Genomic DNA, 13,897 nt, shown 5'->3' with positions numbered 1-13,897 from the left:
GCTCCACACTGAAAATGGCAAAGACCGATTTTGTACGACCACGAAGGGACTCGAACCCTCAATCTTCTGATCCGAAGTCAGACGCCTTATCCATTAGGCCACGCGGTCAGGGCCCAGTTGCTGTCTCATTGATGGGAGAGTGAGGTTACATGGATTCAAAATTTTGCTGATTTGCGTCAAAATGCCAACAAATAATGGGTAAATCCACTGAGAAAGCAACAAAGTGTTACTTTCTGCATAATGGGCACTTACTAAGGGAAAAGCATGTGCACACTGAATCCTGGCACTATTCACATTCAATTTCTCATTGGGAAAGCGTGGCAATGTGGTCAATTGTGAACATCATTGTTGTTTCTTCCATGGCTCCCAACTGAAAATGGCAAAGACTGATTTTGTACGACCACGAAGGGACTCGAACCCTCAATCTTCTGATCCGAAGTCAGACGCCTTATCCATTAGGCCACGCGGTCAGGGCCCATTTGCAGTCTCATTGATGGGAGACGAGGTTACATGGATTCAAAATTTTGCTGATTTGCGTCAAAATGCCAACAAATAATGGATAAATCCACTGAGAAAGCAACAAAAGGCTACTTTCTGCATAATGGGCACTTCCTAAGGGAAAAGCATGTGCACATTGAATCCTGGCACTATTCACATTCAAGTTCTCGTTGGGAAAGCGTGGCAATGTGGTCAATTGTGAACATCATTGTTGTTTCTTCAATGGCTCCCAACTGAAAATGGCAAAGACTGATTTTGTACGACCACGAAGGGACTCGCAACATCAATCTTCTGATCTGAAGTCAGACGCCTTGTCCATTACTCCACGCGGTTAGGGCCCATTTGTTGGTTCATTGCTGGGAGGGTGAGGTTAGATATCTTCTAAATCATGCTGAATTGCGTCAAAATCCCAACAAATAATGGGTAAATACACTGGGAAAGCAACAAAGTATTACTTTCTGCAAATTGGTTGCTTATTCAGGCAATAACATGGGCACGTTGAATCCTGGCACTATTCCCATTCAAGTTCTCGTTGGGAAATCGTGGCAAGGTGGTCAATTGTGAACATCATTGTTGTTTCTTCCATGGCTCCACACTGAAAATGGCAAAGACCGATTTTGTACGACCACGAAGGGACTCGAACCCTCAATCTTCTGATCCGAAGTCAGACGCCTTATCCATTAGGCCACGCGGTCAGGGCCCAGTTGCTGTCTCATTGATGGGAGAGTGAGGTTACATGGATTCAAAATTTTGCTGATTTGCGTCAAAATGCCAACAAATAATGGGTAAATCCACTGAGAAAGCAACAAAGTGTTACTTTCTGCATAATGGGCACTTACTAAGGGAAAAGCATGTGCACACTGAATCCTGGCACTATTCACATTCAATTTCTCGTTGGGAAAGCGTGGCAATGTGGTCAATTGTGAACATCATTGTTGTTTCTTCCATGGCTCCCAACTGAAAATGGCAAAGACTGATTTTGTACGACCACGAAGGGACTCGAACCCTCAATCTTCTGATCCGAAGTCAGACGCTTTATCCATTAGGCCACGCGGTCAGGGCCCATTTGCTGTCTCATTGATGGGAGACGAGGTTACATGGATTCAAAATTTTGCTGATTTGCGTCAAAATGCCAACAAATAATGGATAAATCCACTGAGAAAGCAACAAAAGGTTACTTTCTGCATAATGGGCACTTACTAAGGGAAAAGCATGTGCACAATGAATCCTGGCACTATTCACATTCAAGTTCTCGTTGGGAAAGCGTGGCAATGTGGTCAATTGTGAACATCATTGTTGTTTCTTCAATGGCTCCCAACTGAAAATGGCAAAGACTGATTTTGTACGACCACGAAGGGACTCGAACCCTCAATCTTCTGATCCGAAGTCAGACGCCTTATCCATTAGGCCACGCGGTCAGGAACCATTTGCTGCCTCATTGATGGGAGAGTGAGGTTACATGGATTCAAAATTTTGCTGATTTGCGTCAAAATGCCAACAAATAATGGGTAAATCCACTGAGAAAGCAACAAAAGGCTACTTTCTGCAAATTGGTTGCTTATTCAGGCAATAACATGGGCACGTTGTATCCTGGCACTATTCCCATTCAAGTTCTCGTTGGGAAATCGTGGCAATGTGGTCAATTGTGAACATCATTGTTGTTTCTTCGATGGCTCCCAACTGAAGATGGCAAAGACAGATTTTGTACGACCACGAAGGGACTCGAACCCTCAATCTTCTGATCCGAAGTCAGACGCCTTATCCATTAGGCCACGCGGTCAGGAACCATTTGCTGCCTCATTGATGGGAGAGTGAGGTTACATGGATTCAAAATTTTGCTGATTTGCGTCAAAATGCCAACAAATAATGGGTAAATCCACTGAGAAAGCAACAAAAGGCTACTTTCTGCATAATGGGCACTTACTAAGGGAAAAGCATGTGCACAATGAATCCTGGCACTATTCACATTCAAGTTCTCCTGGGAAAGCGTGGCAATGTGGTCAATTGTGAACATCATTGTTGTTTCTTCAATGGCTCCCAACGGAAAATGGCAAAGACTGATTTTGTACGACCACGAAGGGACTCCACGAAGGGACTCGCAACATCAATCTTCTGATCTGAAGTCAGACGCCTTATCCATTACTCCACGCGGTTAGGGCCCATTTGTTGGTTCATTGCTGGGAGGGTGAGGTTAGATATCTTCTAAATCATGCTGAATTGCGTCAAAATCCCAACAAATAATGGGTAAATACACTGGGAAAGCAACAAAGTGTTACTTTCTGCAAATTGGTTGCTTATTCAGGCAATAACATGGGCGCGTTTAATCCTGGCACAATTCCCATTCAAGTTCTCGTTGGGAAATCGTGGCAATGTGGTCAATTGTGAACATCATTGTTGTTTCTTCAATGGCTCCCAACTGAAAATGGCAAAGACTGATTTTGTACGACCACGAAGGGACTCGCAACATCAATCTTCTGATCCGAAGTCAGACGCCTTATCCATTAGGCCACGCGGTCAGGGCCCATTTGCTGTCTCATTGATGGGAGAGTGAGGTTACATGGATTCAAAATTTTGCTGATTTGCGTCAAAATGCCAACAAATAATGGGTAAATCCACTGAGAAAGCAACAAAAGGCTACTTTCTGCATAATGGGCACTTACTAAGGGAAAAGCATGTGCACAATGAATCCTGGCACTATTCACATTCAAGTTCTCGTTGGGAAAGCGTGGCAATGTGGTCAATTGTGAACATCATTGTTGTTTCTTCAATGGCTCCCAACTGAAAATGGCAAAGACTGATTTTGTACGACCACGAAGGGACTCGAACCCTCAATCGTCTGATCCGAAGTCAGACGCCTTATCCTTGAGGCCACGCGGTCAGGGCCCATTTGCTGTCTCATTGATGGGAGAGTGAGGTTACATGGATACAAAATATTTCTGATTTGCGTCAAAATGCCAACAAATAATGGGTAAATACACTGGGAAAGCAACAAAGTATTACTTTCTGCAAATTGGTTGCTTATTCAGGCAATAACATGGGCACGTTGAATCCTGGCACTATTCCCATTCAAGTTCTCGTTGGGAAATCGTGGCAACGTGGTCAATTGTGAACATCATTGTTGTTTCTTCCATGGCTCCCAACTGAAAATGGCAAAGACTGATTTTGTACGACCACGAAGGGACTCGCAACATCAATCTTCTGATCTGAAGTCAGACGCCTTATCCATTACTCCACGCGGTTAGGGCCCATTTGTTGGTTCATTGCTGGGAGGGTGAGGTTAGATATCTTCTAAATCATGCTGAATTGCGTCAAAATCCCAACAAATAATGGGTAAATACACTGGGAAAGCAACAAAGTATTACTTTCTGCAAATTGGTTGCTTATTCAGGCAATAACATGGGCACGTTGAATCCTGGCACTATTCCCATTCAAGTTCTCGTTGGGAAATCGTGGCAACGTGGTCAATTGTGAACATCATTGTTGTTTCTTCCATGGCTCCCAACTGAAAATGGCAAAGACTGATTTTGTACGACCACGAAGGGACTCGAACCCTCAATCTTCTGATCCGAAGTCAGACGCCTTATCCATTAGGCCACACGGTCAGGGCCCAGTTGCTGTCTCATTGATGGGAGAATGAGGTTACATGGATTCAAAATTTTGCTGATTTGCGTCAAAATGCCAACAAATAATGGATAAATCCACTGAGAAAGCAACAAAAGGCTACTTTCTGCATAATGGGCACTTACTAAGGGAAAAGCATGTGCACATTGAATCCTGGCACTATTCACATTCAAGTTCTCGTTGGGAAAGCGTGGCAATGTGGTCAATTGTGAACATCATTGTTGTTTCTTCAATGGCTCCCAACTGAAAATGGCAAAGACTGATTTTGTACGACCACGAAGGGACTCGCAACATCAATCTTCTGATCTGAAGTCAGACGCCTTGTCCATTACTCCACGCGGTTAGGGCCCATTTGTTGGTTCATTGCTGGGAGGGTGAGGTTAGATATCTTCTAAATCATGCTGAATTGCGTCAAAATCCCAACAAATAATGGGTAAATCCACTGGGAAAGCAACAAAGTGTTACTTTCTGCAAATTGGTTGCTTATTCAGGCAATAACATGGGCACGTTGAATCCTGGCACTATTCCCATTCAAGTTCTCGTTGGGAAAGCGTGGCAATGTGGTCAATTGTGAACATCATTGTTTTTTCTTCAATGGCTACCAACTGAAAATGGCAAAGACTACTTGTCTACAACCACGAAGGGACTCGAACCCTCAATCTTCTGATCCGAAGTCAGACGCCTTATCCATTAGGCCACGCGGTCAGGGCCCATTTTCTGTCTCATTGATGGGAGAGTGAGGTCACATGGATTCTACATTTTGCTGATTTGCGTCAAAATGCCAACAAATAATGGGTAAATCCACTGAGAAAGCAACAAAAAGCTACTTTCTGCATAATGGGCACTTACTAAGGGAAAAGCATGTGCACAATGAATCCTGGCACTATTCACATTCAAGTTCTCGTCGGGAAAGCGTTGCAATGTTGTCAATTGCGAACATGATTTGTGTTTCTTTTATGGCTCCCAGCAGAAAATGGCACAGTCAGATTTTGTACGACCACGAAGGGACTCGCAACATCAATCTTCTGATCTGAAGTCAGACGCCTTGTCCATTACTCCACGCGGTTAGGGCCCATTTGTTGGTTCATTGCTGGGAGGGTGAGGTTAGATATCTTCTAAATCATGCTGAATTGCGTCAAAATCCCAACAAATAATGGGTAAATACACTGGGAAAGCAACAAAGTGTTACTTTCTGCAAATTGGTTGCTTATTCAGGCAATAACATGGGCACGTTGTATCCTGGCACTATTCCCATTCAAGTTCTCGTTGGGAAATCGTGGCAATGTGGTCAATTGTGAACATCATTGTTGTTTCTTCCATGGCTCCCAACTGAAAATGGCAAAGACTGATTTTGTACGACCACGAAGGGACTCGAACCCTCAGTCTTCTGATCCGAAGTCAGACGCCTTATCCATTAGGCAACGCGGTCAGGGCCCATTTGCTGTCTCATTGATGGGAGAGTGAGGTTACATGGATTCAAAATTTTGCTGATTTGCGTCAAAATGCCAACAAATAATGGGTAAATCCACTGAGAAAACAACAAAAAGCTACTTTCTGCATAATGGGCACTTACTAAGGGAAAAGCATGTGCACAACGAATCCTGGCACTATTCACATTCAAGTTCTCGTCGGGAAAGCGTGGCAATGTTGTCAATTGCGAACATGATTTGTGTTTCTTTAATGGCTCCCAGCTGAAAATGGCACAGTCAGATTTTGTACGACCACGAAGGGACTCGCAACATCAATCTTCTGATCCGAAGTCAGACGCCTTCTCCATTAGTACACGCGGTTAGGGCCCATTTGTTGGTTCATTGCTGGGAGGGTGAGGTTAGATATCTTCTAAATTATGCTGAGTTGCGTCAAAATGCCAACAAATAATGGGTAAATCCACTGGGAAAGCAACAAAGTGTTACTTTCTGCAAATTGGTTGCTTATTCAGGCAATAACATGGGCACGTTGAATCCTGGCACTATTCCCATTCAAGTTCTCGTTGGGAAAGCGTGGCAATGTGGTCAATTGTGAACATCATTGTTGTTTCTTCAATGGCTACCAACTGAAAATGGCAAAGACTACTTGTCTACAACCACGAAGGGACTCGAACCCTCAATCTTCTGATCCGAAGTCAGACGCCTTATCCATTAGGCCACGCGGTCAGGGCCCATTTTCTGTCTCATTGATGGGAGAGTGAGGTCACATGGATTCTACATTTTGCTGATTTGCGTCAAAATGCCAACAAATAATGGGTAAATCCACTGAGAAAGCAACAAAAAGCTACTTTCTGCATAATGGGCAGTTACTAAGGGAAAAGCATGTGCACAATGAATCCTGGCACTATTCACATTCAAGTTCTCGTCGGGAAAGCGTTGCAATGTTGTCAATTGCGAACATGATTTGTGTTTCTTTTATGGCTCCCAGCAGAAAATGGCACAGTCAGATTTTGTACGACCACGAAGGGACTCGCAACATCAATATTCTGATCCGAAGTCTGACGCCTTATCCATTAGTACACGTGGTTAGGGCCCATTTGTTGGTTCATTGCTGGGAGGGTGAGGTTAGATATCTTCTAAATTATGCTGAGTTGCGTCAAATAATGGGTAAATAATGGGTAAATCCACTGAGAAAGCAACAAAAAGCTACTTTCTGCATAATGGGCACTTACTCAGGGAAAAGCATGTGCACAACGAATCCTGGCACTATTCAAATTCAAGTTCTCGTCGGGAAAGCGTTGCAATGTCGTCAATTGCGATCATGATTTGTGTTTCTTTAATGGCTCCCAGCTGAAAATGGCACAGTCGGATTTTGTACGACCACGAAGGGACTCGAACCCTCAATCTTCTGATCCGAAGTCAGACGCCTTATCCATTAGGCCACGCGGTCAGGGCCCATTTGCAGTCTCATTGATGGGAGAGTGAGGTCACATGGATTCTAAATTTTGCTGATTTGCGTCAAAATGCCAACAAATAATGGGTAAATCCACTGAGAAAGCAACAAAAAGCTACTTTCTGCATAATGGGCACTTACTAAGGGAAAAGCATGTGCACAATGAATCCTGGCACTATTCACATTCAAGTACTCGTCGGGAAAGCGTTGCAATGTTGTCAATTGCGAACATGATTTGTGTTTCTTTAATGGCTCCCAGCAGAAAACAGCACAGTCAGATTTTGTACGACCACGAAGGGACGCGAACCCTCAATCTTCTGATCAGAAGTCAGACGCCTTATCCATTAGGCCACGCGGTCAGGGCCTATTTGCGGTCTCATTGATGGGAGAGTGAGGTCACATGGATTCTACATTTTGCTGATTTGCGTCAAAATGCCAACAAATAATGGGTAAATCCACTGAGAAAGCAACAAAAAGCTACTTTCTGCATAATGGGCTCTTACTAAGGGAAAAGCATGTGCACAATGAATCCTGGCACTATTCACATTCAAGTTCTCGTCGGGAAAGCGTTGCAATGTTGTCAATTGCGAACATGATTTGTGTTTCTTTAATGGCTCCCAGCAGAAAATGGCACAGTCAGATTTTGTACGACCACGAAGGGACTCGCATAATCAATCTTCTGATCCGAAGTCTGACGCCTTATCCATTAGTACACGTGGTTAGGGCCCATTTGTTGGTTCATTGCTGGGAGGGTGAGGTTAGATATCTTCTAAATTATGCTGAGTTGCGTCAAAATGCCAACAAATAATGGGTAAATCCACTGGGAAAGCAACAAAGTGTTACTTTCTGCAAATTGGTTGCTTATTCAGGCAATAAAATGGGCACGTTGAATCCTGGCACTATTCCCATTCAAGTTCTCGTTGGGAAAGCGTAGCAATGTTGTCAATTGTGAACATCATTGTTGTTTCTTCAATGGCTCCCAACTGAAAATGGCAAAGACTAATTGTCTACGACCACGAAGGGACTCGGACCCTCAATCTTCTGATCCGAAGTCAGACGCCTTATCCATTAGGCCACGCGGTCAGGGCCCATTTGCTGTCTCGTTGATGGGAGAGTGAGGTCACATGGATTCTAAATTTTGCTGATTTGCGTCAAAATGCCAACAAATAATGGGTAAATCCACTGAGAAAGCAACAAAAAGCTACTTTCTGCATAATGGGCACTTACTAAGGGAAAAGCATGTGCACAACGAATCCTGGCACTATTCACATTCAAGTTCTCGTCGGGAAAGCGTGGCAATGTTGTCAATTGCGAACATGATTTGTGTTTCTTTAATGGCTCCCAGCTGAAAATGGCACAGTCAGATTTTGTACGACCACGAAGGGACTCGCAACATCAATCTTCTGATCCGAAGTCTGACGCCTTATCCATTAGTACACGCGGTTAGGGCCCATTTGTTGGTTCATTGCTGGGAGGGTGAGGTTAGATATCTTCTAAATTATGCTGAGTTGCGTCAAAATGCCAACAAATAATGGGTCAATCCACTGGCAAAGCAACAAAGTGTTACTTTCTGCAAATTGGTTGCTTATTCAGGCAATAACATGGGCACGTTGAATCCTGGCACTATTCCCATTCAAGTTCTCGTTGGGAAAGCGTGGCAATGTGGTCAATTGCGAACATCATTGTTGTTTCTTCAATGGCTCCCAACTGAAAATGGCAAGGACTGCTTTTCAACGACCACGAAGGGACTCGCACCATCAATCTTCTGATCCGAAGTCAGACTCCTTTTCCATTAGGCCACGCGGTCAGGACCCATTTGCTGCTTCATTGATGGGAGAGTGAGGTTACATGGATTCAAAATTTTGCTGATTTGCGTCAAAATGCCAACAAATAATTGGTAAATCCACTGGGAAAGCAACAAAGTGTTACTTTCTGCAAATTGGTTGCTTATTCAGCCAATAACATGGGCACGTTGAATCCTGGCACTATTCCCATTCAAGTTCTCGTTGGGAAAGCGTGGCAATGTGGTCAATTGTGAACATCATTGTTGTTTCTTCAATGGCTCCCAACTGAAAATGGCAAAGACTAATTGTCTACGACCACGAAAGGACTCCAACCCTCAATCTTCTGATCTGAAGTCAGACGCCTTATCCATTAGGCCACGCGGTCAGGGCCCATTCGGTGTCTCATTGATGGGAGAGTGAGGTCACATGGATTCTAAATTTTGCTGATTTGCGTCAAAATGCCAACAAATAATGGGTAAATCCACTGAGAAAGCAACAAAAAGCTACTTTCTGCATAATGGGCACTTACTAAGGGAAAAGCATGTGCAAAATGAATCCTGGCACTATTCAAATTCAAGTTCTCGTCGGGAAAGCTTTGCATTGTTGTCAATTGCGAACATGATTTGTGTTTCTTTAATGGCTCCCAGCTGAAAATGGCACAGTCAGATTTTGTACGACCACGAAGGGACTCGCAACATCAATCTTCTGATCCGAAGTCAGACGCCTTATCCATTAGGTCACGCGTTCAGGGCCCATTTGCTGCCTCATTGATGGGAGAGTGAGGTTACATGTATTCTAAATTTTGCTGATTTGCATCAAAATGCCAACAAATAATGGGTAAATCCACTGAGAAAGCAACAAAGTGTAACTTTCTGCAAATTGGTTGCTTATTCAGGCAAAAACATGGGCACGTTGAATCCTGGCACTATTCACATTCAAGTTCTCGTCGGGAAAGCTTTGCATTGTTGTCAATTGCGAACATGATTTGTGTTTCTTTAATGGCTCCCAGCTGAAAATGGCACAGTCAGATTTTGTACGACCACGAAGGGACTCGCAACATCAATCTTCTGATCCGAAGTCTGACGCCTTATCCATTAGTACACGCGGTTAGGGCCCATTTGTTGGTTCATTGCTGGGAGGGTGAGGTTAGATATCTTCTAAATTATGCTGAGTTGCGTCAAAATGCCAACAAATAATGGGTCAATCCACTGGCAAAGCAACAAAGTGTTACTTTCTGCAAATTGGTTGCTTATTCAGGCAATAACATGGGCACGTTGAATCCTGGCACTATTCCCATTCAAGTTCTCATTGGGAAAGCGTGGCAATGTGGTCAATTGCGAACATCATTGTTGTTTCTTCAATGGCTCCCAACTGAAAATGGCAAGGACTGCTTTTCAACGACCACGAAGGGACTCGAACCATCAATCTTCTGATCCGAAGTCAGACTCCTTTTCCATTAGGCCACGCGGTCAGGGCCCATTTGCTGCTTCATTGATGGGAGAGTGAGGTTACATGGATTCAAAATTTTGCTGATTTGCGTCAAAATGCCAACAAATAATGGGTAAATCCACTGGGAAAGCAACAAAGTGTTACTTTCTGCAAATTGGTTGCTTATTCAGCCAATAACATGGGCACGTTGAATCCTGGCACTATTCCCATTCAAGTTCTCGTTGGGAAAGCGTGGCAATGTGGTCAATTGTGAACATCATTGTTGTTTCTTCAATGGCTCCCAACTGAAAATGGCAAAGACAAATTGTCTACGACCACGAAAGGACTCCAACCCTCAATCTTCTGATCCGAAGTCAGACGCCTTATCCATTAGGCCACGCGGTCAGGGCCCATTCGGTGTCTCATTGATGGGAGAGTGAGGTCACATGGATTCTAAATTTTGCTGATTTGCGTCAAAATGCCAACAAATAATGGGTAAATCCATTGAGAAAGCAACAAAAAGCTACTTTCTGCATAATGGGCACTTACTAAGGGAAAAGCATGTGCAAAATGAATCCTGGCACTATTCACATTCAAGTTCTCGTCGGGAAAGCTTTGCATTGTTGTCAATTGCGAACATGATTTGTGTTTCTTTAATGGCTCCCAGCTGAAAATGGCACAGTCAGATTTTGTACGACCACGAAGGGACTCGCAACATCAATCTTCTGATCCGAAGTCAGACGCCTTATCCATTAGGTCACGCGTTCAGGGCCCATTTGCTGCCTCATTGATGGGAGAGTGAGGTTACATGGATTCAAAATTTTGCTGATTGGCGTCAAAATGCCAACAAATAATGGGTAAATCCACTGGGAAAGCAACAAAGTGTTACTTTCTGCAAATTGTTTGCTTTTTCAGGCAATAACATGGGCACGTTGAATCCTGGCACTATTCCCTTTCAAGTTCTCGTTGGGAAAGCGTGGCAGTGTGGTCAATTGTGAACTTCATTGTTGTTTCTTCAATGGCTCCCAACTGAAAATGGCAAAGACTGATTTTCTACGACCACGAAGGGACTCGAAGCCCCAATCTTTTGATTCGAAGTCAGACGCCTTATCCATTAGGCCACGCGATCAGAGCCCATTTGCTGGCTCATTGATGGGAGAGTGAGGTTACATGTATTCTAAATTTTGCTGATTTGCATCAAAATGCCAACAAATAATGGGTAAATCCACTGAGAAAGCAACAAAGTGTAACTTTCTGCAAATTGGTTGCTTATTCAGGCAATAACATGGGCACGTTGAATCCTGGCACTATTCCCATTCAAGTTCTCGTTGGGAAAGCGTGGCAGTGTGGTCAATTGTGAACATCATTGTTGTTTCTTCAATGGGTCCCAACTGAAAATGGCAAAGACTGATTTTCAACGACCACGAAGGTACTCGAACCCTCAATCTTCTGATCCGAAGTCAGACGCCTTATCCATTAGGTCACGCGGTCAGGGCCCATTTGCTGCCTCATTGATGGGAGAGTGAGGTTACATGGATTCAAAATTTTGCTGATTTGCGTCAAAATGCCAACAAATAATGGGTAAATCCACTGGGAAAGCAACAAAGTGTTACTTTCTGCAAATTGGTTGCTTATTCAGGCAATAACATGGGCACGTTGAATCCTGGCACTATTCCCTTTCAAGTTCTCGTTGGGAAAGCGTGGCAGTGTGGTTAATTGTGAACATCATTGTTGTTTCTTCAATGGCTCCCAACTGAAAATGGCAAAGAATGATTTTCTACGACCACGAAGGGACTCGAACCCTCAATCTTCTGATTCGAAGTCAGACGCCTTATCCATTAGGCCACGCGGTCAGGGCCCATTTGCAGTCTCGTTGATGGGAGAGTGAGGTCACATGGATTCTAAATTTTGCTGATTTGCGTCAAAATGCCAACAAATAATAGGTAAATCCACTGAGAAAGCAACAAAAAGCTACTTTCTGCATAATGGGCACTTACTAAGGGAAAAGGATGTGCACAACGAATCCTGGCACTATTCACATTCAAGTTCTCGTCGGGAAAGCGTGGCTATGTTGTCAATAGCGAACATGATTTCTGTTTCTTTAATGGCTCCCAGCTGAAAACAGCACAGTCAGATTTTGTACGACCACGAAGGGACGCGAACCCTCAATCTTCTGATCAGAAGTCAGACACCTTATCCATTAGGCCACGCGGTCAGGGCCTATTTGCGGTCTCATTGATGGGAGAGTGAGGTCACATGGATTCTAAATTTTGCTGATTTGCGTCAAAATGCCAACAAATAATTGGTAAATCCACTGAGAAAGCAACAAAAAGCTACTTTCTGCATAATGGGCTCTTACTAAGGGAAAAGCATGTGCACAATGAATCCTGGCACTATTCACATTCAAGTTCTCGTCGGGAAAGCGTTGCAATGTTGTCAATTGCGAACATGATTTGTGTTTCTTTAATGGCTCCCAGCAGAAAATGGCACAGTCAGATTTTGTACGACCACGAAGGGACTCGCATAATCAATCTTCTGATCCGAAGTCTGACGCCTTATCCATTAGTACACGTGGTTAGGGCCCATTTGTTGGTTCATTGCTGGGAGGGTGAGGTTAGATATCTTCTAAATTATGCTGAGTTGCGTCAAAATGCCAACAAATAATGGGTAAATCCACTGGGAAAGCAACAAAGTGTTACTTTCTGCAAATTGGTTGCTTATTCAGGCAATAAAATGGGCACGTTGAATCCTGGCACTATTCCCATTCAAGTTCTCGTTGGGAAAGCGTGGCAATGTGGTCAATTGAGAACATCATTGTTGTTTCTTCAATGGCTCCCAACTGAAAATGGCAAGGACTGCTTTTCAACGACCACGAAGGGACTCGAACCATCAATCTTCTGATCCGAAGTCAGACTCCTTTTCCATTAGGCCACGCGGTCAGGGCCCATTTGCTGCTTCATTGATGGGAGAGTGAGGTTACATGGATTCAAAATTTTGCTGATTTGCGTCAAAATGCCAACAAATAATGGGTAAATCCACTGGGAAAGCAACAAAGTGTTACTTTCTGCAAATTGGTTGCTTATTCAGGCAATAACATGGGCACGTTGAATCCTGGCACTATTCCCATTCAAGTTCTCGTTGGGAAAGCGTGGCAATGTGGTCAATTGTGAACATCATTGTTGTTTCTTCAATGGCTCCCAACTGAAAATGGCAAAGACTAATTGTCTACGACCACGAAAGGACTCCAACCCTCAATCTTCTGATCCGAAGTCAGACGCCTCATCCATTAGGCCACGCGGTCAGGGCCCATTCGGTGTCTCATTGATGGGAGAGTGAGGTCACATGGATTCTAAATTTTGCTGATTTGCGTCAAAATGCCAACAAATAATGGGTAAATCCACTGAGAAAGCAACAAAAAGCTACTTTCTGCATAATGGGCACTTACTAAGGGAAAAGCATGTGCAAAATGAATCCTGGCACTATTCACATTCAAGTTCTCGTCGGGAAAGCTTTGCATTGTTGTCAATTGCGAACATGATTTGTGTTTCTTTAATGGCTCCCAGCTGAAAATGGCACAGTCAGATTTTGTACGACCACGAAGGGACTCGCAACATCAATCTTCTGATCCGAAGTCAGACGCCTTATCCATTAGGTCACGCGTTCAGGGCCCATTTGCTGCCTCATTG

The 13,897-nt window shown here is 43.8% G+C and overlaps 15 non-coding genes across 15 annotated transcripts; all 15 read right to left on the bottom strand.

The window, feature by feature from the left end:
* Positions 1-35: 35 nt before the first annotated feature.
* trnar-ucg (transfer RNA arginine (anticodon UCG)) lies at positions 36-108 on the bottom strand. The gene has a single exon. It is a non-coding gene; the product is annotated as a tRNA-Arg (tRNA).
* A 289-nt stretch (positions 109-397) lies between these two features.
* On the bottom strand, positions 398-470 carry trnar-ucg (transfer RNA arginine (anticodon UCG)). Its single transcript has one exon. It is a non-coding gene; the product is annotated as a tRNA-Arg (tRNA).
* A 650-nt stretch (positions 471-1,120) lies between these two features.
* On the bottom strand, positions 1,121-1,193 carry trnar-ucg (transfer RNA arginine (anticodon UCG)). Its single transcript has one exon. It is a non-coding gene; the product is annotated as a tRNA-Arg (tRNA).
* A 289-nt stretch (positions 1,194-1,482) lies between these two features.
* On the bottom strand, positions 1,483-1,555 carry trnar-ucg (transfer RNA arginine (anticodon UCG)). Its single transcript has one exon. It is a non-coding gene; the product is annotated as a tRNA-Arg (tRNA).
* Positions 1,556-1,843: 288 nt separating this feature from the next.
* trnar-ucg (transfer RNA arginine (anticodon UCG)) lies at positions 1,844-1,916 on the bottom strand. The gene has a single exon. It is a non-coding gene; the product is annotated as a tRNA-Arg (tRNA).
* Positions 1,917-2,205: 289 nt separating this feature from the next.
* trnar-ucg (transfer RNA arginine (anticodon UCG)) lies at positions 2,206-2,278 on the bottom strand. The gene has a single exon. It is a non-coding gene; the product is annotated as a tRNA-Arg (tRNA).
* A 1,749-nt stretch (positions 2,279-4,027) lies between these two features.
* Positions 4,028-4,100, bottom strand: trnar-ucg (transfer RNA arginine (anticodon UCG)). Its single transcript has one exon. It is a non-coding gene; the product is annotated as a tRNA-Arg (tRNA).
* A 651-nt stretch (positions 4,101-4,751) lies between these two features.
* Positions 4,752-4,824, bottom strand: trnar-ucg (transfer RNA arginine (anticodon UCG)). The gene has a single exon. It is a non-coding gene; the product is annotated as a tRNA-Arg (tRNA).
* A 651-nt stretch (positions 4,825-5,475) lies between these two features.
* Positions 5,476-5,548, bottom strand: trnar-ucg (transfer RNA arginine (anticodon UCG)). Its single transcript has one exon. It is a non-coding gene; the product is annotated as a tRNA-Arg (tRNA).
* Positions 5,549-6,199: 651 nt separating this feature from the next.
* On the bottom strand, positions 6,200-6,272 carry trnar-ucg (transfer RNA arginine (anticodon UCG)). The gene has a single exon. It is a non-coding gene; the product is annotated as a tRNA-Arg (tRNA).
* Positions 6,273-6,923: 651 nt separating this feature from the next.
* trnar-ucg (transfer RNA arginine (anticodon UCG)) lies at positions 6,924-6,996 on the bottom strand. The gene has a single exon. It is a non-coding gene; the product is annotated as a tRNA-Arg (tRNA).
* Positions 6,997-7,285: 289 nt separating this feature from the next.
* Positions 7,286-7,358, bottom strand: trnar-ucu (transfer RNA arginine (anticodon UCU)). Its single transcript has one exon. It is a non-coding gene; the product is annotated as a tRNA-Arg (tRNA).
* A 651-nt stretch (positions 7,359-8,009) lies between these two features.
* On the bottom strand, positions 8,010-8,082 carry trnar-ucg (transfer RNA arginine (anticodon UCG)). The gene has a single exon. It is a non-coding gene; the product is annotated as a tRNA-Arg (tRNA).
* A 3,909-nt stretch (positions 8,083-11,991) lies between these two features.
* trnar-ucg (transfer RNA arginine (anticodon UCG)) lies at positions 11,992-12,064 on the bottom strand. The gene has a single exon. It is a non-coding gene; the product is annotated as a tRNA-Arg (tRNA).
* Positions 12,065-12,353: 289 nt separating this feature from the next.
* trnar-ucu (transfer RNA arginine (anticodon UCU)) lies at positions 12,354-12,426 on the bottom strand. Its single transcript has one exon. It is a non-coding gene; the product is annotated as a tRNA-Arg (tRNA).
* Positions 12,427-13,897: the final 1,471 nt, after the last annotated feature.

Source organism: Conger conger, chromosome 14 (genome assembly GCF_963514075.1).
Source record: "Conger conger chromosome 14, fConCon1.1, whole genome shotgun sequence".
Lineage (NCBI taxonomy): Eukaryota > Metazoa > Chordata > Actinopteri > Anguilliformes > Congridae > Conger > Conger conger.
This window is presented reverse-complemented; position numbering and strand designations above follow the sequence as displayed.